This window comes from Oenanthe melanoleuca, unplaced genomic scaffold (assembly GCF_029582105.1).
Source record: "Oenanthe melanoleuca isolate GR-GAL-2019-014 unplaced genomic scaffold, OMel1.0 S063, whole genome shotgun sequence".
NCBI classification, from domain to species: Eukaryota; Metazoa; Chordata; class Aves; order Passeriformes; family Muscicapidae; genus Oenanthe; species Oenanthe melanoleuca.
This window is the reverse complement of record NW_026612712.1, coordinates 27675-50922: the sequence shown is the minus strand read 5'-3', so window position 1 is coordinate 50922 and position 23248 is coordinate 27675. Positions and strand designations below refer to the sequence as shown.

The 23248-nt window shown below is 48.9% G+C and overlaps 1 pseudogene; it reads right to left on the bottom strand.

The window, feature by feature from the left end:
• Window positions 1-7248: 7248 nt before the first annotated feature.
• On the bottom strand, window positions 7249-8200 carry LOC130266492 (olfactory receptor 14C36-like; annotated as a pseudogene).
• Window positions 8201-23248: the final 15048 nt, after the last annotated feature.

Below are 23248 nucleotides of genomic sequence, written 5' to 3'. Positions count from 1 at the left end.
TCACCGTTTGTGTCCGAGTGGTCAGCTGTGTCTGCAGATGCAGGAGGCTGCAGGGGGCAGATGCAGGGCAGGTGATGGCAGAGGGTCTGGCTCTCCTGCGTTCGGCTGTGTGGCTGCAGATGGGGGATCCTCCTCTGAGCTCCCAGAAACACGAGTCCCCTCCGGAAGCACCAGAATCCCTCTGGAAGCCCAGCTTCCACCTACCCCTTTTGTCTAGAGTTGCAAAGGTCCTGGGTGTAAGCCAGCCAGCTCCATTGGCATGATAATGGGGAAAATTCTTTAAATTGACACAGTAATAGAAAAAACACTCAACCCCCAACAATCCCAAACAGATTTGGTGGTCCAGGGTGTAGTGGTTTTGTTTCGCTAATTTGAAATTTTCTTGTTTTGAGATAGGATTCTGAGGAAGGCAAAACAATCTGAACTTTAAATGGTACAAAGAGAAATCTTATTACTGAAAACGATAAGGAAAAGAAAAAAACCTCAGAATGAAACTTTAGACTCCTCTTTCTCCCCCTACACACTTCCTTTCTTTCACACTGAAAATGTTTAGAAAACAACTCAGTCAGTTTACCATCTCTAAAATAGTCTTTTACCAATTCATTGGGAGAGGAGACTTCTCTCTTCAGTCTGTGGATATTTCTCCACAATAAACAGTTTTCTCGTGGCCTTGACGTCACAATGATTAGGTGTCTGGGATAATGGAATTTTGTTCACTATGTAAAAATCCTTTCTTTAACTTACAGTTTTCCTAGAACTATTATTGAGCACCATATTAACTGTAGGGAAAATTTAAAGGGTTGTAATGGTTTAAAAAAAAGCTTGCTTTATTTTTGAAAAAATAGGTTTTTCTTCTTTTTCTTCTTCTTTTGGGAGCAGCACAGGTCTTCATAGTATTCAAACTTAAGGGATCACAGCTATTTCAACATCTACTTAATCTAACACTAATGTCTTTGTTCATATTTACAGGTAGAACAGTTACAGTTACTCTGTAATATTTTTATGTGTTATAGGGAAACAAGAGTCTCTTCTTCATAGCTTAAAAAGGAGAAATTTCAGTCCACAACTCTCTTCCTTCCCTCATCTGGGACCTGACTCTTTCCTTTGTCTGACCTCAGTGTTTTTATGCTATTTGTGTGCAAATCTTCATCTTGGTCCTTTTCTTTCACTCAGGAGAGAGAACAAAGTGTCTGCAAGTCTCACTCTGAGCAATGGAAGAGTTACTACCTTGCCTGGGCAGCGACTGGAGCAGTTTTGGTGGAGAATTTCAGACCGCGATGAGGCTGGGCCAGGATCGTAAGGGCCCAGCCAAAAAAACAGTGGTGGTTGTTCTGGCTCCATGGTTGTTTTCTGGGAGTTGCTACATTCAGTTCCAGCTGTGGGCTGATGGGTTTCCCTCCCCCTGCCCAGCAGGCAAAGGGTGGCCCCTTGCCGGAGCGGGCCCGGCTGTCTCTGCCCCAGGCCGCGCTGCCCCGGACGGCCCGGCCGCCCGGAGCCGCTCTCCCGAGGGTGGAGGCCCCACGGACCGGCGGCAGGGCAGGGTTTGAATGTCAGCTCCATGTTCTGCTGAGCCACGGGCTCCCTGGCTGTGCCAGGCTGGGGAATCTAAGATCTTAGCAGCCGTGCGGGCCTCCCCTCCCCATTTCTATCAGGACCCCGGCCAAAAACGGGGCCCAGAGTCAGAGCCCAGCCGTGACCTGGGCCCGGCCAGGCCTGCGGGCTGCACGGAGGGGCCCAGGTCGGTGTTACCTGTACTGAGGCAAGAACAGAAAGAGAACTTTCCTGGGGTTTTTCATCTTTACATGTGTGTTTCACAAAGACGAATAAACTTTCTCATTAGTGTACCAATGTGTCAGTATTAAAAATCAGACACCGATTGGTCCTTGTCCGATCCAAAAGCAGCTGCCCACGTCCTGGCAGAGAAAAATTTTAGGGAATCTTTACAAACCACCACACCAGCTTAGATGTAACTTTGTCCCTGGCTGAGCGATGGTTGGAGAGATTTGACCACATACAAAGGATCGCAGCCAATTCAATGAACCGCAAGTGCAGATGCATCATTGGCCAGGGAAATGGGTGTGTTAAGACCCCAAACAATCACATGTGCATATCCAGGACATCCAAAGCATTGATTTGAGAAGAGTCCCGAACAATACAGAAAGCTTTTGTTATATGGATCGCTGTGTCATCTCTGTCTCCAACCACAACTCCAATTAAGGTAATAGGTGTGGTCAGTGGGTGTGGTCATTTGGGGTGGTCTGTGGGTTTGGTCAGTTTGGGTGGTCACTGGTTTGTGGCCAGTGGTTGTGGTCAGTGGTGGTGTGGTCAGTTGTGTTGTCACTGGGTGTGGTCAGAGAGGTGTGGGCATTGGCATCTGTCAGTGGGTGTGGACAGTGGGGTGTGGTCCATGGGGGTGGTAAGTGAGGGGTGGTCAATTGGGTGGTCAGAGGTTGATGTGAATGGAGTATGGGCATTTGTGTCTTCACAGTGTGTGTGGTCAGTGGGGTGTGGTCACTGGTTGTAGTCAGTGGGTGTGGTCAGTGGAGTGTGGTCACTAGCTGTGCTGAGTGGGTGTGGTCAGTGTGGCTGGTCAGTGCTTGTGGTCAGTGGCTGTGGTCAGAGGGGGCATGGCCAGTTGGTGTGGGTACTGGGGGTAGTCAGTGATGCTTGGTCAGACGGTGTGGTCAATGGGTGCAGTTAGTGGGGGGTTTTCATTGGAGGGTCAGTGGATGTGGTCAGTGGCTGTGGTAAGGGATGGGGTGGTAATTTGGTGGGGTTCAGGGAGTGTTGTCAGTGGCATGTGGTCAGTCCGGTTATGATCACTGTGTGTGGTCAGTGGTTGTGGTCAGTTGGGTAGTCAGGTGGAGGTGGTCACTTGGGTGGTCAGAGGTTTGGTCAGTGGGTGTGGGCAGCATGTGTGGACGATGGGTGTGATCACTGAGATGGTCAATGGGGTGTGGTCAGTGGGTGCAGTCATTGGGAGTGGTTGGTGGGTGTACAGTCAGTTTGGGGGTCATTGGGGTGTGGTCAGTGGGTGCAGCCAGCAGGTCTGGTGGGTGTGGTCAGTGGGTGTGGTCAGTGGGTGTGAGCAGTGCAAAGTGCTCATAGGGTGTGGTCAGTGGGAGTGGTGAGTGGGAAAATTCAGTGGGGTGTGGTCAATTGGGGTACGGGCATTGGTGTTTTGGCAATGGGTGTGTACATTGTGTATGGTCAGTGGTTCTGGTCAGTGGTTCTGGTCAGTGGGTGTGGTCAGTGGGTGTGGCCATTTGGGATGGTCATTGGGAAGGTGCTTGCCAAGGCAAAAGGAGGCTCCCTGTGTGCCCTGCTCCCCTCTCCCTGAGCTCCTGAGAGCTCTGCAGCCCCTGCTGCCATCCCATCTGCCCAGGCCAGCACAACAGGCCCAGCCTTGGGGCCCTGCAGAGCTGCTCCTGCTCCAGGCCCAGGGCCCATCCCAGAGCTGGGGCAGCCACAAAGCTGTGCCCATTTCTGTTCATTCCTGCTCTGATAAGGATGGATCCTCAGGAACTTGGAGACTGCTAATGAATTTTACTGTTCCAGAGGCCTCTTCTTTCTTGAGCTATTCAGTAAAGGAATTCAGTGGCAAAGACTCATAAACATTTCTTCAAAACACCCAAATAAGAAACACCTCTGGGAATAATTTAAGTTTTCAATTGTTCTGTGGTTAATAGAATAGATTTCAGAAGTGTATTCCAAATGAATATACTTTATTGGAAACAATGCAGAGAGAACAGTTTTATTGTCATCTTTTCCTGTTTATAGAAAGATATAAGCAAATAATATTGACCCCTCAGTAATTTCTAATGCAGTGTGAATGGATAAGAATATCAAGACCATTCATGGCTGGCAATCAATAACACTTTGACCTCGTCCCATTCCCACTATTTCCCTCATCCAAGCCCTGGGACTCCTATGGATCAGGAGTGGTATGGCCAGCAGGACCAGGACAGTGATTCTTCCCCTGTGCTCAGCACTGGTGAGGCCGCACTTTGAGTGTTGTGTCCAGTTCTGGGCCCCCAGTTTAGGAAGGACATGGAGGGGCTGGAGAGTGTCAAGAGAATGGGCAACATGGCTGGTGAGGGGTCTGGAACACAAGTGTTGTGGAGAGTGGCTGAGGGAGCTGGGGATGTTTATCTTGGAAAAAAGTAAACTCGGGATGACCTTATCACTCTCTGCAACTTCCTGAAAGGTTGTTGTGGTCACATGGGTGTTGGTCTTTTTCACTAGGCAGCAACAGACAAAATGAGAGGAGACTGGCTTAAGCTGTGCCAAGGGAAATACAAGTTGGATATTAGGAAAAGTTTTTTACTAAAAAAGTGATAAAGTGCTAGAATGATCTGCCCAGGTGTTAGCGGAGCAACCATCCCTGGATGTTTTTTATTAAAAGATGGGGCATGGTGCTTTGTCCGATAAGAAAATTTTAGGCAGCTGTTGGACTTGATGATCTTGGTCTTCCAACCTTGTGATTCTGTGATTCTGTGAATTCTCCGAGTCTTTCAGCTGAATTCTCTATCCCTGATCCTTCCCTAGATCTCCTTTGCAGATGGAAGCTTCTGGTGCCATTTAATTCCTAATTTGAATGCAGACAGATGTTCCCAGGTGTGTTAAGCAGGTGCTGCTCAATGTTTATGTGGAATTTGTGTATCCTCATGGCACCAAGCAGACTACTGTGGAACTGTGGAAACTCATGGAACCAAAAAGCCATTGAGAGATTTGGGCTGGATGGTACAAAGGAGACTATTGAGATACTGCAGGTCCAAGGACACCATGGTAACACTGTGGAAACTCACTGTGACACAGCAGGGCCTGATGGAACCAAGGAGTGGTATGTGACTCATCCAAACCTCATGAAACCAAAGGGCCAGTGTGACATTTCAGGGCCTTGTGGACCAAGGGGACCACAGTGACACTGTGGGGTCCATGGAACCGAGGGGCCATGATGACACTGTGGAGCCTCACTGACCAATATTCCATTGTGACACTGCAGGGCAGTATGGAATCATAAAGATCACTGTGACACTACACAGTATCATGGAAGCAAGGAGCCATTGTGACACTGTGGGGCCTCATGGCATCAAGGGACAGCTGTGGTACCATGGAAATTGTGGCAACTGTGTCACCATGGAACCAGGAAGACCATTGTGACACTACAGGACCCCATGGAACTAAGGAGTCATGTAACAGTGTGGGACACATGGAACTGAGGGGGCATTGTCACACTGTGGGGACTCATGGGATTATAGAGACCTTTGTGACACTGCAGGGATTCATGGAATGTAGGGATTGTTGTGACACTGTGAGGCCTCATGGATCCAAGGAGAGCATTGTGACACTGTGGGGCCCCATGGAACAATAAGGTAATGGTGGCACTGCAGGGCTTTGTGGAACCCAGGGGCTGATGTGACACTGTGTGACCGCATGGAGCCAAGGAAAGCACTGTGACACTGAACCTCACGGAATTGTTGGACATGATACAAATGTGAAACAAATGTGAATTTCTTTTTAATGTAATTTCAGTCAGGGGTTTGTTTGCCTTTGCCCAGGAGGAGGGGGATTGAAGATTCTTTCCAAAAGACTCTGTTCACTGCGGTTGGGTGAGACCTTATGCGTTTAACACCTACAGATTGGGAGTAACCAGAAGATACACAGGAGGTAAATGAACATTAATGAACATCACCCCCACTGTAGTTGGAGACACCTGGTCTGGGAAAAGATTGGTAAGAGAGCCAATGAATGAGGGCCTAATTCACATCAAAGGGAAAAGGATCAATAACCAACAGGAGATCTAATACTAAGAACTGTGCAATTTACATCAATTAATTTCTTCAATGAAACTTGAATTTCTTTGGGTTTTGTCTGTATAAATACATCAAAAACCTAGTAAAGAACAATGTATGATGGAATGATTTTACCTGCACGGTGGGCATGTGTGGATGAAATCATTTCTATTGCACATGCTGGGCACAGTGACATCCTGGCCAGCATAAAGTAATGCCTAAATTCTCTATCACTGAGAAAATATTGTAGGGGAGTTTCTGTTTTTCATGCAGTTTCAGTGTCAGTCCCACTGAGGTCCATCACCAATACAGGCTCCTCCTGGACTCCTTGGAGGTGATAATTGGAGGCACTGATTACACAAAGTTCTCAGAGACTTCAAGGCAAAAAGAAAACCCATGGCACGGGCTGGGCTCTGCTGCCACTGCCAGAGCCTGGCAGGGATCTCAGCCCTGTGAGTACCACTCTGCCCTGCCCCTGCCCGAGGTGCCCCATGGCCAGAAGGAAGGACACTGGATCTCTGGGCACAGGAGCTCATCCCAGCCCTGCATCTGGGGGTTCCCAGGAGACTTTACTCTCTGGAAACTCCAGCAACAGCTGAAGGTGTTTGTGCTCACTGGGTTTGTGTCCCCTCACACACACACACAGGATGTTCAGGGCTGTGGAATGTCCCTGCACTGCAAACACAGACCCTGACCTGGTCACTTGATGTCCCTCCAGGCAGGGAAGAACAACCTCTGTGCCCTGGGGTGAGAGGGCACTGCTGGAAGCAGGGCTGGCTTTGCAAGGGCACTGCTGGGACAGCCCCACCCTGAGCACTGCCACACTTTTGCTGTCACTGCTGTTCTCTCCAGGGTGCTGTGCTGGGAACATCCTTGAGAGCAAACTGGGAAGGAGATTGAAGTTTTCAGGCCCTGCACTGGGGAGATGCCCTTGCATGATGGAAGTGCTGTTGCAGAGCCCAGCTCTGTCCCAGCAGTACCCATGGCCTGTCCCTGCCTGCAGTCCCTTCACAGTCACACGGCAGGACTGGGACTGAGATGAGAGAGCCCTGAGGCCTTAATCCAACACAGAGGCTCTGAAGGGGAGTGTGGAAGTGAAGGAAGGAGAGGTTATGGAGCAGAATTCCAGGGGTTGTCAGGCAGTGAGGAGCACTGGGGTTCCCTTTTCACCCCAGCTCTGCCCAGAGGCACCAACCCTGCAGCTCCAGAGAAGCCAGGGAATAAATATGTCAGGGCAACAAGAAAATGCTGAGTTTTTATTTTGTTTAAACACATGTGTAGTACAGCACTTTGTTTTTACAGTATCTGGGTGCCTCTAGAACAACAAACCGTAAAGTAAAAAAGAGTAGAGTCAAAAAGTTTCCTCTGAACAAATTCATAGAAGCATAACACCTGTGTCAACAGCAGAAAATACAGGACACAGAGTGGGCATAAATGAGTAATACTGTAATAATTACAAAGGAGAATGAGAGTTTATTCCTTCTGAAAAAATATTAATAATAATTTTCTTCAAGCCATCCTTGAGCTCGTAATTTCTCAGGCTGTAGATGAGGGGGTTCAGGGCTGGAGGCACCACCGAGTAAAGAACTGACAGGGCCAGATCCAGGGATGGGGAGGAGATGGAGGGGGGTTTCAGGTAGGCAAATGTGCCAGTGCTGAGAAACAGGGAGACCACAGCCAGGTGAGGAAGGCAGGGAAAAGGCTTTGTGCCGACCCTGCTCAGAGGGGATCCTCAGCACGGCCCTGAAGATCTGCACATAGGAGAAAACAATGAACACAAAACAGCCAAGTCCTAAACAGGCACTAACAGCAAGAAGCCCAACTTCCCTGAGGTAGGAGTGTGAGCAGGAGAGTTTGAGGATCTGTGGGATTTCACAGAAGAATTGGCCCAGGGCATTGCCCTGGCACAGGGGCAGGGAAAATGTATTGGCTGTGTGTATCAGTGAATATAGAAAGCCACTGGCCCAGGCAGCTGCTGCCATGTGGGCACAAGCTCTGCTGCCCAGGAGGGTCCCGTAGTGCAGGGGTTTGCAGATGGACACGTAGCGGTCGTAGCACATGATGGTCAGGAGGGAAACCTCTGATCCAATGAAAAAGGCAAAGAAAAACACCTGTGCAGCACATCCTGAGTTGGAGATGTTCCTGGTGTCCCAGAGGGAATTGTGCATGGCTTTGGGCACAGTGGTGCAGATGCAGCCCAGGTCAGTGAGGGCCAGGTTGAGCAGGAAGAAGAACATGGGGGTGTGCAGGTGGTGGCCGCAGGCTACGGTGCTGATGATGAGGCCGTTGCCCACGAGGGCAGTCAGGGAGATGCCCAGGAAGAGGCAGAAGTGCAGGAGCTGCAGCTGCCGTGTGTCTGCCAATGGCAGCAGGAGGAAGTGGCTGATGGAGCTGCTGTTGGACATTTGCTGTATCTTGGCATGGAGATCTGTAAATAAAGCAGTCATGGATTATTTAAGTTTGGAGAGGACTTTAAATATCCCAGCCCAGCTTGGTGGCACTTTCCCCTCACTGCCTGCCCAGGGCTCTGCTGCCTGGAGCTGTCCCTGCCAGCAGCTTCATCCCTGTACCCAGGGCTGGGCCCTGCCAGTGCTGCCAGAGCCCAGCCCAGCCCTGGGGGCTCAGCTCTGCCCTGCAGACACCTCCCAGCGTAGGGCACTGCGCAGGGCCAGCTCTGCCTCTGCAGGCTCTGATGGCAATGTCACAGCAGCTATGAGGAGGTTGGAAAGGTGACACAGATACTGCCTGTAAAGGGCCCTTATTTATGACAGTGCTTGGTTTATTAAGATTTGAGAGAATATTTTCAACTATAGTATATTTTTCTTAACCTGAGATGAATGCAGGTGACCCAGAATAGTAGATTTATAAGGCAGGATTTTCCCTTCTATGAAGCTCCTACGTTGCTATGCTTCCTGTATAAACTATTTGGAAATATTCTGGAGTTAAATGTCATGCTGGGAGCAGCCCTGAACAATGCAGCATCCTCACCACACAAGGAGAACACTTCCAAGCCTTACCAGCAGTCTCCTTCCACCCACACCTTGTCCCCCAGTGCTGTGAGCAGCTCCCAGGGCTGGCTGAGAGCTGTCCCTGGAAAGCAGCAGAGTCCCTGCCCCAGCACAGTGCCCTGGGTTGCAGGACCCTGCTCTGCAGGACAGCCCTGGATACCCCTGGCTGCTCTGCACAAGAGAGAATCAGAGAATGTACTCACAGAGTCTGTAGGCACTGGGATGTTCCAGCTTTAGGAGATCGCTCCAGGAGCTTCAGGTGCATTGTCCTGCAGCCAGAGGCTTCCTGTGTCAAGGGCTGGGAGTGATTCTGCCTCAGCCACTTCTGAGCATCTTCCCAGCGCTGACAGATTGAAGCTCTCTGTGCCTCTGTGCTGTGCCTGGGGTGGCTGCAGGCAGAGCCCCAGCCCTGCTGGGCTGTGAGAAGAGTTGCTCAGAAAGACCAATATGTTTTTGAAGCTCTTCTTGGTTGCCAGGATCTTACTCTGAGCAGGAGGCCAGCCCAGCTCAGGAGCACAGACACAGCACAAGGACTTTAATGACCCTCTTGGGGTTTGTGCTGAGGCCCCGAACATCAGTCCCAGAGAGGGAGCTGAAGAAACCTCTCAAGAACTCCAAATCAGAATCAAACTCCAAAGTTTCTTGAAGTTTTAATGGGTCTCAGGGAGGGACACAACTGAAAAGTGTCCCCAGGTTCCAGTTAGAGCAGGAAATTGGAGGCAGGGATGACAGGTGGCAACAAAGAGGAGCCAAGTCTTGGTGCCCTGGGGCACAGCAGGGTCTGTGCCACCAAAGGCTGTGAGGAGACACCTTGTCCTGAGCCACTGGGGCCTCCTGGCACAGCCCCAGCAAGGCTGGCCACTGACACCCCTTGTCCTGCCCTCAGCATCCCCCCTACATCCCAGTGGCCTCGGGGATCTGCTGGGACCAGTCCCTGGGGAGCCTTGGTCAGGAATGGCCCTGAGGGGCTCCTTCATGCTCCCAGGTTTTTCCAAGGACTTTGGGTTTTGCTTTTGCCTTGGAGTCTCTGAGAGCTTTGTGGAATCATGGCCTCCAATTATCTGCTTTAATTAGACCCTTGGGAGCCTTTCTCAGGAGCAACACTCTGTGGGGCTTATTAATGCTTCAAGGTACTTTAGGTTTTTCCTTTTTCCTTTCCTCTACGAGTCTCAAAAATTTTGGGAAAATCATGGCCTTCAATTCTCTCCACCAAGGAGTCCAAGATGAGCCTGTGTTGGGGATGGACCTCAGTGGGTCCCATTAATGGTTTGAGACACTTTGAGTTTTTCTTCTGACTTGGACTCCTAGAAAGGTTTGTCCAATCTCCTCTGAGGCCCTGAGGTTCCAGGGCTCAGCACCAAATGCACCACAGGGTTCTTTGGGATCAAGCATGGCTCTGCTTTGATTTCCCTCTTGTCTGGTGCGGTTTATTAGGAAGGTTTACTGCTGCATTTTTGGAGAAATATTTCAAAGAGCTTCTAAGAAATATGTATTCCTGTTTTAAAGGGTGTATTTCATTACTGTTTCTCTTTAGAGCAGAGGTGATTGCAGCATTCTTTTATTGATATTGATCCAAAGTTTCTCCTCAGGAAGTCTGGCCTGCTCAGAGAAGCTGTGCCTTGTGGTCTAACCTAGTGTGGACAATTTTGCTCCACATTACCCAGCTCTATCCTTTCTATCCTCTCTCACCTGGGACCTGCTTTGCTTGGAGATCTGGCTGCACTCAGGCTAACAGGGGTTTTCTTCCTTTTATTTTTTTTTTAAACAATTGAAAACTCCTGAGTTTCCCCATTACAAACAGACACCCTCCTCAATTGTGTGTCAAGATGCCCCCACGGAGATTTACATTCCCAAGGGTGAGCCATGCAAGATATGTTTTAGACCTTTGGACTCCTTGGTTCCACAAGGCCTTGTTGTGTCACCATGGACTCTTGGTTCTGTGAGGTTTTGTCACAATGGATGTTTGTTTCCCATGGGGCCCCAGAGTGTCACAGGGGTTTCCTTTTTCCTGTGACAATAAGCAGCAAACCCTACTGACAGACACAAATGCCTGGGAAGAAGGAGGAATGGGGACATTTGGAGTGATGGTTTTTGTCTTCCCAGGGCACAGTGACATTGGGTGGGGCCCTGGAGGTGGCTGAACACTGGCCTGCCCATGGAAGGGGGAAGAGACAAAAACCGCTGTCCATGGAACTACAACAGCAGAGAGTTCTGGCTGAAGGCTGGGCTTAAAAGACTGTTACCAGCACAGGAAACATCAATGTGAGAGGAAAGATGTGTGCTAATGTCTTTAAAAATCATTTGTTGGGTGAAGGGATGGGTGTTAAGGTCTTTGAAATGGGTCATAACGTTCCTACTGACTTTGGGCAGCAGATTTTTTACTGGCACCAGACAGCTTGGCTCCTGAAACAGACAAGGGTCTGCACAAGGCTGAACTTCTGAACTTCAGGGGAAAATGCCAGGTTCAAGAAGGGTTATGGCGCAGGCAGGTAGGGAAGCCTGTACCTTCCTAGTACCTCAGCCAATGGGGAAAGAAAGAAGGCAACAGGCGGAGAGGAGTTTAGGATAAAAGGAGTCTGCACCCTCTGAAACCTCAAGAGAGAAAACTCCATAGGTGTGTCCACAAGGGAGCAGCACTCCTCAAAAGGCGGGGGGTGGGGTGGTGCTGGAGTATCATGTTGTGTCTGCAAAGGGTCAGAACTACCCGGGAGAGGGACTGCAGTACCGGGTTTTTTTCCACAAAGAAATAACCACTGTTCAGCAGAGGGGGGAGCTGCAGTACCATGGTGTGTTCACAAGGGGGCAGCACATCTAGGAAGAAGGAGGTGCTGCAGTACCAGGCTGTGCCCACAGGGGGACAGCATTGCTTTGGTGGGAGGCAGCAGTACTGGGCTGTGTCCACAGGGGGGCAGTACTGCTCGGAGGAGGGGGATGCTGCAGTATCAATCTGTGTACACAACAAGCAGCACTGCTCGGAGTGTGTGCGTGTGTGGGGGTGTGTTATTATGATGCTATGTCCACAAGGGAGCAGCACAGCTCTCGGGGTGGTGCTGCAGTACAGAGTTGTTTCCAGAAGGGGAAGCAATGCCGGGGGGGAGCAGGCTGCACTAACATGATGGGTCCACAAGGGAGCAGCACTGCTTAAATTCGTGGAGTTCTTCAGTATCTGGTTGTGTCCAAAACGGGGCAGCCTAGCTGGGTATGGGGGTCTGCAGTACTGGGTTGTGTCCACAAGAAGACAGCACAGCTCCATGGGGGGAGCTGCGGTACTGGGTTGGGTCCAGAGGAAGGCAGCACTTCTCAGTGTTTGAGGGGGCTGAAATATCAGGCTGTGTCCACAGGAAGGCAGCACTGCTCCGGAGGGCACAACTGCAGTTCTGGTTGTGTCCAAAATGGGGCAGCACAACTTAGGGAGAAGGGGGGCTGCAGTATTTGATTCTGTCCTAAAGGGGCATAGCTGGGAGTGGGGGGTCTGCAGTACAGGGTTGTGTCCACAAGAGGGCAGCAGTCCTCAGGGAAGGCGGGGGCTGCAGTACCATGCAGTGTCCACATTGGGACAGCACTGCTCGAGGGGAGGGACTCCAGTACCGGTCTGTGTCCACAAGGGGGTTGGACTACTCAGGGAGTGGGTGGCTGCAGTTCTGTGCTGTGTCCACAAGGGTGCAGCACTGGTGGGATGTGGGCTGCAGTACCGTGTTGTTTCTACAGGGGGGCACCACTGCTTAAAGGGTGAGATACTTCAGTATCTGATTTTGTCCAAAAGGGGGCAGCATAGCTTGGAGTGGGGGCTCTGCAGTACAGGGTTGTGTCCACAAGAAGGCAGCTCAGCTCGATGGGGGGAGCTGCGGTACCGGGCTGTTTCCACAAGGGGGCAGCATTACTCAGAATGAGGGGTCTGCAGTACTGAGTTTTGTCCACAAGCAGGAAGCACTGCTCGGGGAGGAGAGCTGCAGTACCATGCAGTGCCCATAAGGGGGCAGCACCAATCTGGAGGTGTTGTGGCTGCAGTACTGGTTTGTTTCCACAAGGGGGCAGCACCGATCAGGAGGTGTTGTGGCTGCGGTACCAGGTTGTGTCCTCAAAGGGGGAAACACTCCTCAGGAAAAGCAGGGGCTGCGGTACCATGCAGTGTCCACTGGGGGGAGCACTGCTCAGGGCGGAACAGCGGCATTTGTTGTATCCACAATGGGGCATCACAGCTTAGGGAGAAAGGCGCGCTGCAGTATTTGGTTCTGTCCTACAGGTGACTGCATTGCTGAGTGAGGGTTCTGCTGTACGAGGTTGTGTCCACAAGGGGGCAGCACTGCTTGTGGAAAAGGGGGGCTGCAGTGCTGAGTTTTATCTATGGTGGGGGTGACTCCTCTGGGAGGTTAGGGGCTGCAGTAATGGGTTGTGTCCAGAACTGGGCAGCACTGCTTGGAGGTGAGTGGGCTTCAGTAAGATGCTGTGTCCACAAGGAGGGGGATGCAGCACTACCAATCAGTGTACACAAGGGGCAGCACGGCTCAGAGTGGGTGGGGCCATGGGTGAGTACGATGCTATGCCCACAAAGGGGCTGCACTGCTAATAATGAGGGGGCTGCTGCACCAGCTTGTGTACACAATAGGGCAGCACTGTTTGGAGTGGGGTGGGGAGTGGGGGGGGGGGGGGCTGCAGTACCAGGTGGCGTCCACAAGGAGGTAGCACTGCTCAGGTCACAGGATTGCAGTTCTATGCTGTGTCCACAAGACTGCAGCACTGCTCAGGATCTGCAGTACCCAGCTGTGTCCACAAGGGGGCAGAACTGCTCGGAAGGAAGGGGCCTGCAGTACCATGCTGTGTCCAAAAGGGAGCAGCACTGCTCTGAGGGGGTAGGAGCAGCAGTACTGGATTGTGTCCACAAGAGGGCAGCACTGCTCGGAGGGAGGAGGAAGGCTTCAGTACCATGCTGCGTCCACAAGGGAACAGCACTGCTTGGGGAGGGGGCAGAAGTTCTAATTGTGTCCACAAAGAGGCAGCACTGGTGGGGTGGGGGCTGCAGTATTGGGTTCTGTCCACAAGGGGGCAGCACTGCTTAAAGGAGTGAAGTATTTCAGCATTTGGTTGTGTCCGAAAAGGGGCAGCATAGCTGGCTATGGGGGTCTGAAGTACAGGATTGTGTCCACAAGAAGGCAGCACATCTCCATGTGGGGAGCTGCAGTACCAGTTGGGTCCAGAAGGGGGCAGCCACTTCTCGGTATTTGAGGGGGCTGAAATATCAGGCTGTGTCCACAGGGGGCAGAACTGCTTGTGGAAAAGGGGGGCTGCAGTGTTAATTTTTTTCCACAGGGGTGGACAACTCCTCAGGGAGGGTAGGGGTTGCAGTAATTGGTTGTGCCCACAGCAGGGCAGCACTGCTTGGAGGTGGGTGGCCTTCAGTACCATGCTGTGTCCTCAAGGAAACAGCACTGCTTGGACCAGGAGCTGCAGTACTGAGTTGTGTCCACCAGGGGGCAGCACTGCTTGGAATGCAGGGGGCAGGGGGGCTGCAGTACCATGCTGTGTCCACAAAGGGGCAGGACTTCTCGGGGAGGGGGGGTGGGGGGGGATGCTGTTCTTTGTTGTGTCCACAAAGGGGCATGTGTGGGTGCATCCAAAGTTTCCCTGATCTGCCTCACAACCATCATCAGACACTGAGACCCCGGGACCCCATCACTCGCCTGAGCTCTGGCCTGGCCGAGGTGGATGCTTGCCAAGGACTGTTTGTAGGTGTGCTTGGTGCTTGCCATGGTACGCTGCTCTCGAGCAGGGTACTGGCTGTAGTGTCCTGTCCCCGCACCTGCGTCATGGAGCAATGATCTCCACATACAATAGTCCATAAACCTTCCCACCTTTGCGCCAGAGGCCACTCGCTTTGGAAACAGATTATAAAAAGTGACTTTCCTAAAGAGACTTTGAGATCTCTTTCTCCCCAACGGATTGAAGACGCGTCCATTGTCGGACGACTCGGGGACATGTCCCATCCGTTGGTAGTTATATCCCCATCTTCTCTTTCTCTCCCTCTCTTTTCTATCGCAAAACTGAATTGTTACTCACAATAAACTGCATTGCTGCTTTCTGCTGAATAAAACCTGAGTCTCTTGCCTTTTGTCTTTTGCACCCTAGGGTCAAACGAACCATCACGACTCCTGCTCAGGTTGAGGGGATCGTGACAGTCCATCCCAGACCCGGGAGGTTCCGGCCCCAGCAGATCCCAGATCCAGCAGATCTCAGGGTGACATTTCCCAGCTCCCAGTGGATCCCTCAGCCACCACTCCGGACCTGGTGGATCCCAGCCCCGCATCTGATGGGTCATGGGGTTTCTGGGCCCGCTGGATCCCAACTGGAACAGATCCCAGCCCCAAATCACTCAGCATCAGTGAATCCAGTGGGTCCCAAAGCCAGGAGATCCCCGATCCAGGTGGTTTCTGGTCCCAGAGCCAAGAGATCCCGGGCTCGTGTGTCCCCAGCCATTGACATCCCAGATCCAGCAGATCCAAGTGCCTCATCTCCCAGACCAGCAGATCCCAGGTGTGCACACGACAGATCCCAGACCTGGTAGATCCCAGATCCAGTGAATCCCGCCCCAGCAGATCCCCAATCCAGCAGATCCCAGGTCCGGTGGATGCTGTCTTGGCACATCCCAGATCCAGCAGATCTCTGATCCAGTGGGTCCCACCCCAAAAGATCCCTGACTCAGAAATCCCAAATCCAGCAGACCCCATATCCAGCAGATTACCAATCCAGTGGATCCCATCACAGCAGTTTCCAGACCTGGCAGATCCCAGATCCAGTGGACTCTGGTCCCTGATGGATCCCTGATGGATCCAGCAGATTCCAGATCAGTTAGATCCCTCATCCAGTTGATCCTGCCCCAGCCAATCCCAGATCCAGAAACCCCAAACCTGACAGATCCAAGATCTAGCAGATCCCTTATCCGGTGAATCCCATCCTAGCAGATCTCTGACCCGAAACCCTGAACCCAGCAGATCCCAGACACAGCAGATCCCAGCTCTGTCTGATCTCACATCCAGGGAATCCTCTCCCAGCAGATCCCATCCCAGAGGATTCCAGACGCAGCAAATCCTGCACCAGCAAATCCCCGATCCAAAGATCTCATCCCAGCAGATCTCAGATCCAGAAGATCCAGATCTGAAGATCCAATACCAGCAGATCCCAGATCCCAGCTGATCCCATCCCAGCAGATCCCATCCCAGCTGATTCCAAATCCCATCAGATCCCATCCCAGCTGATTCCAAATCCCATCAGATCCCATCTGAGCCGATCCCAGATCCAGCAGATCCCATTACAGCAGATCACAGCAGATCCCCTGGGCCACTCCCCTCATTAGCATCTCATTTGCATAAAACTCCTTAATTCCCTCCCCTAAACAACCCCAGGGACCCTCCCTGTGTCCCTAATTTGCATCTTATTTGCATAAGTGATGCCCAAACAGTCCCAGGACCCATCAAGGAACCTCCCAGTGCCCCTCATTAGCATCTCATTAGCATAAACACCCCCTAAGATTCCCAACACTCCTCATTATCATCTCATTTGCATAGGAACACCTTCATTTCCCAAAAATCTCCCAAAAACACTTCCTGAGATACGCCCACACCCCTAATTAGAATCGCATTAGCATAAACACCCAATATTCCCAACACCCTCACCCCCATTAGCATCTCATTAGCATAAACACACCAATAATTCCAATGCACTCCCCTAATTATCATCCAATTAAGAGGAGTATCTCCAGTATTTCCAAAGGTCACACCCCTAATTAGCATCTCATTTGCATAAACACACTAATACCATCCCTGCCGCCCTCATTAGCATATCATTTGCATAAGAACACCATTAATTTCCTTCCTGTGTCCCTAATTTGCATCCAATTTACATAAATCATTCCTAATATCCCCCAGAACACCACGCCCCTCATTAGCATCTCATTTGCACAAACAATCCCCCCTAATCCAAGTCGGCCAATCAGGACACAGAGCCATCAGATCCACCAGTCCCCAGTGGCCGCCATAGCCTGGCCCCACCCACCACTGTCATTTTTGGGGCGTGGTCTTTTTGTTGGCCATTTTGGGGCGTGACCTTTATTCTGTTGGCCCTATTGGGGGTGTGACCTTTGAACTGGTAGCCATAATTGGGAGTGGTCTGGAGCCATTTTTGGTGTGGTCTCAACACATTGTCAGCCATCTTGGGGGCGTAGTCTCAGCATTTAGTCAGCCATCTTGGGATGTGGTCTCAGCATTTTGTCAGCCATCTTTGGGGTGTGGTCTCAGCACATAGTCAGCCATCTTGGTGGCATAGTTTCAGTATTTCTCAGCCATCTTGGGGGCATGATCTCAACATTTTTCAGCCATCTTGGGGGCGTGGTCTCAGCATTTTGTCAGCCATTTTGAGGCGTGGTCTCAACATTTTGTAGGCCATCTTGGGGGTGTGGCCTCAGCAGCACTGGTGGCAACCTTGGTGGACGTGGCCCGGCTCAGGCGGTCACCTCGAGATCTCCCATGGGCAAAGTCCCGGTGTCGTCACCAGGGCTCAGCCCCTGCCAAAGAGAACCCCCTGGATTTGGGTGAAAATCCAACATTTTGGGCAAAAAGAGTCATTTTTGAGAAGAAAAGAGCAATTTGGGGAGCACAAAAATGGATTTGGAGGAAATTGAGGATTTTTGGGGTGCAAAAAGGAGATTTTAGGAGATAAATTGGGGATTTTGATGTTGGGTTGAGGTGGTTTGGAGACAAAACGAGGCAGTTTTGGGGGAAACAGGAAATTTGGAGCAAAATTACTGATTTTGGGGGTAAAACAGGAGTTTTGGGGATAAAATGAGAATTTTTGGCTGTAAAATCAAAGTTTTGGGCTCAAAATAGAGGATTTGGGGTAAATCATGCGGGATTTGAGGAGCAAAAATTGAAATTTGGGGTGATTTTGTGCTGATATTTAGGAGTGTGGGGGTGGACGGGTTTGGTTTGGGAAGAAAATGGAAAATTTGGGGTAAAAATGAGAAATTTCAGGGGAAATGTTGAGATTTGGGGGAAAATAGGGAATTTGGGATCGAAATGGGCAATTTGAGTGCAGAAGGGCAGAGTTTGGGGCAAAACAGGAAATTTTAGTAAAAAATGAGGAATTTGGGCCTTTAAAGGGGCATTTTAGGGCAAAAGGATTTTTTGGTGAACAATTTGGCAATTTTGGGGAATTTGGGGAGCAGACTTGGAGTTTTGGGAGAGAAGGGGCAAATCTGGAGAAAAAAAATGGGGAATTTGGGGCAAAATGGCCAATTTTGGGACCCGAGGGGACAATTGGGGAGCAAAAGTGTCAATTTTTGGGCTAAAATGAGAAATTTGGGATGAAAATGTGAAATTTGGGATCAAAATGCCACCAAAATGGCTGATTCTGGGATAGAATTGATATATTTGGGTTAAAATTGGAGCTTCCAAGGAAATTTGGGGGTCAAAATGGGCAATTGGGAGTCAAAATGCATAATTTGGGGCAAAAGGGTCAGTTTTGGACTGAAAATGACAAATTTGGGGGCATAATGGGAAATATGACATTAAAATTGGGAATTTAAGGTCAAAACAGGGTATTTTTGAGTAAAATGGACAATCCTGAGGAAAAATGGGGAATTTGGAGGCAAAAATGTCAATTTTTGGATAAAAAGGAAGAGAATTTTGAGGTGAAAATGAGAGATTTGAGGGTTAAAATGAAAAAATTTGAGTTAAAATTGGAGAGATTTTGGGGGAAATTTGGATCAAAATGGGATTTGGAGTAAAAATGGGTGCTTTAGAGGCAGAAAGGTCAAATTCTGGAAGAAACTGTGAAATTTTGGTCAAAATGGGCACTCTGGGGAAAATTTTGGGGTCAAATTGAACAAATTTGGAGCAAAATAGCCAATTCTGGGGTAAAATGTAGAACTTTGGGTAAAAAAGAACAATTTGGGGACAAAAGGGTCTTTTTTGGACTAAAATGGGTAAATTTGGGTTAAAGTGGTGAATTTGGGGGCAATTTAGGGATCAAAGTGGGGAATTTGGGAATTCAAGCGGGAAATTTGGTGTCAAAATGGGCAAATTTTTGACAAAAGTCAAGAAATTTGTGTTCAAATTGGTGATTTGTGGGGAAATTTTTTTTCTGTTTTTGGACTGACAGGAAATTTTGGGGTTAGAATGGGAGATTTGGGGAAAATCTGGGGGCGAATTCCTTCCCTCCCCCGCACTGACCCCTCCTCCTCCAGCACAGCCAAGCAGCCAATAGGAGGACGAGGAGCAGCGAGGCCATGCCCACGATGACGCCGATGACCAATGGGAGGAGATTGAACTGAGCTGAGGCTGAGAAACGCCCCCCAAAAGCCTGAGTCAGCAAAAACACCAAAAACACCACAATTTCCCCAAAAAAACCCCAGAGTCAGCACATAGCCCAACCCCTCCAAAATTTTCACTCAAAAAAAATCCCCTGGGTCAGTGAACACCTGCAAAACCCAAAAATTTCACCCCAAAAAAACCCTGGATCAACAAATGCCCTAAAAACATGCCCCCGGTTCACCAAATTCCCCAAAAAAACCAAAACTGAAACCCCTAAAAAACCCTGGGTCAGCAAAAATCCCAAAACCATCCCAAAAAAACACCCAAAAACCCCCAAAATTTGCCCTCAAAAACCCCCCGGGGTCAGCAAATACCCCAAAAACCCCAAAATTTTTCTGAAAAAACCCCCTGAATCAGTGAACACCCCAAAAATAAAATAAAAAATGCCCAAAAAATAACCCTGGATCAGTGAAAACCTTAAAACTTCCCCAAAATGCCCCCCTGGGTCAGCAAATACTCCAAAAACCCCAAAACATCCCCAAAGCATCCCCAAAACACCCCTCTAGGTCAAAAAATACACCAAAAAAACCCAGATTTTTTTCCTCCAAAAAACCCTGGGTTGGTGAATACCCCAAAAACCACAAAACTGCCCAAAAAAAAAATCCCTGGATCATTGAACACACCAAAAACAACAAAAAAAAATCACCCCCAAAAAAACCCCTTTTATGGTCAGCGAATATCCCAAAACCCCAAAACTGCCCCCCAAAAAACCCACTGGATCAGCAAATGCCAAAAAAATCCCAAAATTTCCCCTCAAAATATACCTGAGTCAACAAATATCCAAAAACCCCCAAACTGCACCAAGAACACGCCCTGGGTCAGTGAACACCCCAAAAAACCCAAAATCACCCCCCAAAAAAATCCTGCAACAGCAAACACCTAAAAATTTTTTTAAAATGCCCCCAAGGCTCTCCTGGGTCAGCAAATACGCCAAAAATCCCAAAACTGCCCCAAAGAAACCCTGAGTCAGCAAATAGCCAAAAACCCCAAACATTTCAGTGCAAAAAGCCCTGGGATCAGCAAATACCCAAAAACCCCAAAACACCCCCTGAGTCAGCAAATATCCAAAAAACCCCAAAATTTTCCTCCCAAAAAGCCCTGAGTCAGCAAATACCGCAAAAAACCGCAAAATTTCCCTCCCAAAAAATCCTGAATCAGTAAACATCCCAAAATTGCCCCCAAAACTCCCCTGGGTGAGAAAATATAAAAAAAAAAACAAAATGTTCTCCCAAAAACCCCTGGGTAAGTGAACACCCCAAAAACCCCAAAACTACCCAAGAAAAAACACCTTGGTCAGCAAATACCCCAAAACCCCAAAATTTCTCCCCCAAAAATGTTCACCCCAAAAAATCCTGGGTCAGCGAACTCCCCAAAAACCCCAAAACCACCCCAAAAAAACCACTGTGTCAATGGACACAAATTTCAAACGCCCCAATTCTGACCCCAATTCTGGCCTCGTTTCCCCACCCCACACACCAAAATCTCCCTAAAAATCCCCAAATTGTCCCCAAATCCCACACCCCAAAACTGCCCTAAAAGATCCCCAAAAACCTCCCTAAAAAAAAAAAAAAAAACAAAAAAAACAAAAAACCAGAACAAAATCCCCCAAAATTTTTTCCAAAAACCCCAAAAGCCCAAAAATCTCCCCAGAACCCTCCCACTAAAAAACACTAAATCCTCCAAAATCCCCCCAAATTCCTCGTGGTGACCCCAAATTCTGGATGCCCAAATTTCCACCCCAATTCTGGCTTCGTTTCACCACCCCACACCCCAAAAAATTTGGGGGTTTTGGGGCTTCAATTTTGGGGAAATTCGGAAGTTTCAGAGCCAAATTTTGGGGAAATTTGGGGAGAAATTCGGGGATTTTGGGAGCTCAAATTTGTGAAAATTTGGGGGTTTTGGGGCCCAATTTGGGGAAAATTTGGGATGGAAATTTGGGGATTTTGTGGGTGAAATTTGGGGGGGGAAATTGGGGGTTTTAGGGCTCAATTTGGGGGGAATTTGTGGAGAATTTTCGGGGCTTTAGGGCTCAATTTTGGGGGAAATTTTTAGGGAAATCTGGGAGGGAAAATTGGGGATTTGGGTGCTCTATTTTGGGGTAAATTTGGGGATTTTGGGAGCTCAATTTTGAGGAAATTTGGGGGAAATTAGTTGTATTGGGGCCTGAATTTTGGGGAAATCTGGGGGAAAATTTGGGGATTTTGGGGGCTCCATATTGGGAAAAATTTGGAGGTTTATGAGACTAAATTTTGGGGAAATTTGGGGGGAAATTGATGGGTTTTCATGGCTCAATTTCAGGGAGAATTTGGGGGTTTTGGAGTCTCAGTTTTGGGGAAAGTTGGGGGTAAATTCTGGGATTTTGGGGGGTCAATTTTGGGAAAATTTGGGGGCTCAATTTTGGGGGAAATTTAGGGAAATTACAGGAGAAATTTGGAGGGTTTAGTGCTCAGTTTTCGGAGAAAATTTGGGGGTTTTGGGGCTCAATTTTGGGGCAATTCAGAAAAAAATGTGGGGGATTTGGGGATTAATTTTGGGGAAATTTGGCAGTTTGGGTTCTCAGTTTTGGGGGAAAATTTGCGGGTTTTGGTGTCTCCGTTTTGGGGAAATTTAGGGAGAAATTTAGGGATTTTGGGGCTCAATTATGGGGAAATTTGGGGGTTATGGATGCTCAATTTTAGGTCAATTTGGGGTGAAATTCACGGGGTTTGGGGGCTCAATTTTGGGAAAAATTGGGGGATTTTTTGAGGGTCAATTTTGGGGAAATTTAGAGGTTTGGGGCTCACTTTTGGATCAATTTGGGCAGTTAGGGCTCAATTTTTGTGAAATTTGGGAGCACAATTTTTGGGAAATTTGGGGGTAAATTTTGGGGAAATTTTAGTCTTTTTGTACTCAATTTCACAAAAATTTGGGCAGAATTTGGGGATTTTGGGTTCAAATTCAAGATAATTTTGGGGGGTTTGAGGGCTCAATATTTGGGATATTTGGGGTTTTGGGGTGCTCAAATTTGAGATAATTTGGGGGTGTTGGGGGCTCAATTTTAGGTCTCAGTTTTGGGCAAAATTTGGAGGGTTTTGGGATTCAATTTTTAGAAAATTTGGGGTGGATTTGGAGGGAAATTCGGGATTTTGGGGATCAGTTTCGGGGGATATTTAGAGATTTTGGGGTCTCCATTTTTGGGTAATTTAGGTATTCTGGGGGCTCAACTTTGGGTAGAAATTTGGGGATTTTTGAGGCTCAAATTCAAGGTATTTTGGGGGGCTTGGGGACTCAATTTGGGGGGAAATTTGGGGGTTTTGGGTAATTTAGGGACTTTGGGGGCTCAATTTTAGGTCTCAGTTTTGGGGGAAATTTGGAGGGTTTTGGGACTCAATTTTTAGAAAATTTGTGGTGGATTTGAGGGAAAAATTCGGGAGTTTTGGGCTCAGTTTTGAGGGATATTTAGGGATTTTGAGGCCTCCATTTTTGGGTAATTTAGAGATTTTGTGGGCTCAACTTTGGGTGGAAATTTGGTTTTCTGGGGGTTCAAATTCAAGGAAATTTCGGGGGTTTGGTGGCTCAGTTTTGGGGTAATTTGGGGGCTCAATTTTTGGTCTCAGTTTTAGGTAAAATTTGGAGGGTTTTGGGATTCTATATTTAGAAAGTTTGTGGTGGATTTGAGGGGAAAATTTTGGATTTTTGGGCTCAGGTTTGAGGGATATTTAGGGATTTTAGGGCTCGATTTTTGGGTAATTTAGGGATTTGGGGGGGCTCAACTTTGGGCGGAAATTTGGTTTTCTGGAGGTTCAAATTCAAGGTAATTTGGGGGGTTTGGGGGCTCAATTTGAGGGGGAAATTTGAGGATTTTGGGGGATCAATTTCGGAGTAATTTGGGGATTTTGGGGGCTCAATTTTGGGAGGAATTTGGGGAGGTTCAGGGCTCAATTTTGGGTCTCAGTTTTGGGGAAAATTTGAGGGTTTTGGGATTCAATTTTTAGAAAAATTGGAGTGGATTTGAGGGGAAAATTCGGGATTTTGGGGCTCAGTTTCAGTGGATATTTCGGGATTTTGGGGTTCAATTTTGGACAGAAATTTGTGGTTTTTTGGG